Raw genomic sequence first — 1,641 nt, forward strand, 5'->3', positions numbered from 1 at the left:
CTGGCTGACATGGTGAAACCCCGTCTCTACTAAAAAATACAAAAACTTAGCCGGGCGAGGTGGCGGGCGCCTGTAGTCCCAGCTACTCGGGAGGCTGAGGCAGGAGAATGGCGTAAACCCGGGAGGTGGAGCTTGCAGTGAGCTGAGATCCGGCCACTGCACTCCAGCCTGGGCGGCAGAGCGAGATTCCGTCTCAAAAAAAAAAAAAAAAAAAAAAAACAACAGGTTCCCAGAGAGAGGGCTTCTTGAAAAGCAAGTAGAGCAGAAGACTGGTGAGCGCTGTGTTTCCCAGCGTTTCCACAGTGCCAGCACAGAGGAGGACACTCAGGAAATGTTTGTTAAATGAGTGAAGGAGCTAGGAACTGGGTAATAATAGAAATTGGCATAATCTGTATCTTTTGATAGTATATTACAGATGCAACAGAGCACTTTCACATCAGTTAGCCTAGTTGATTCTTGGACCTGAAAGGTAATCAGGGAAGAGATTATTTCTGTTTTTGGATTAAAGACGAGAAGGCCTAGAGAAGTTACGTGACTTGTTGCAGGTCACATGACTAAGAACAGTAGAGCCAAGGCCAAGCCTTCTGGACCTGTAGCCTGCAGTGCTTATACTTCACCCATCCAGGAGCTTTTGCTGTTTGACATGCAGGGAGCTGACTCTTGAGAGTGATCGGGAACTAAAGAGCATTCCTTGGGAAATTAGTCCTGTCTGGCCAGTAATAATCATTTGGGCACTGCTAATGAGCCAGGACTTGGCCAGTTTAATGAGATTAATAGATGTTCTGTCATCCCTGGCCGCCTGGTAAAAGCAGAAGCCTCCAGACCAAGGAGGCCCTGGACACTGATGAGTCTAATTGCTTGACTTTCTCCAGAAATAGTCTTCGATCACTAGTAGCTATTTTCCTTCTGAACCACCCGGATGTCCCCAGGGTTATCTACGGGCAGAGAGCTGGCCACAGGCTGCTGTTCCCCTCATCGCCGTGCAGGAGAATAAGGCCAGAGGTGCCCAGCAGGACTGAACCAAGACAGAGACTATAAATAGCGCTGGGGACATCAAGACCTAAAGCAGCAGCTCCTCCCTTGAAATGAGCATTTCAAGAGGAAGAGATTCAGTGCTGGGGAGGATTTACAGAGGTCTCTGAGTGCCTGAGACTAGACTTGATCTGATAGGCATTATTGGGAGCACATGAGGGGTGACATGGCAGTTAAGAGTGTTAAGACAGCCATTGAGACAGTGGAATGGAGAGTGTCGAGTAAGAAGCCTTGATTCAGGACCCCTAGCTGCACTGCCCTCACCAGCTGGTTGACCTTAAGTAAGTCACTTATCTTTGCTGATCCTTTTTTTTTTTTTTTTCATTTACACAGTGGGACGGGATGGGTGCAGTGGCTCGTGCCTGTAATCCCAGCACTTTGGGAGGCCAAGGCGGATGGATCAGGAGTTCGAGACCAGCCTGACTAGCATGGTGAAACGCCATCTCTACTAAAAATACAAAAATTAGCTGGCTGTAGTGGCGGGCACTGTAGTCGCAGCTACTCAGGAGGCTGAGGCAGAGAATTGCTTGAACCCGGGAGGCAGAGGTTGCAGTGAACCAAGATCATACCATTGTACTCTAGCCTGGGCTACAGATGTGTGGTGAGAGC

Source organism: Papio anubis, chromosome 13, assembly GCF_008728515.1.
Source record: "Papio anubis isolate 15944 chromosome 13, Panubis1.0, whole genome shotgun sequence".
In the NCBI taxonomy this organism is placed as follows: Eukaryota; Metazoa; Chordata; class Mammalia; order Primates; family Cercopithecidae; genus Papio; species Papio anubis.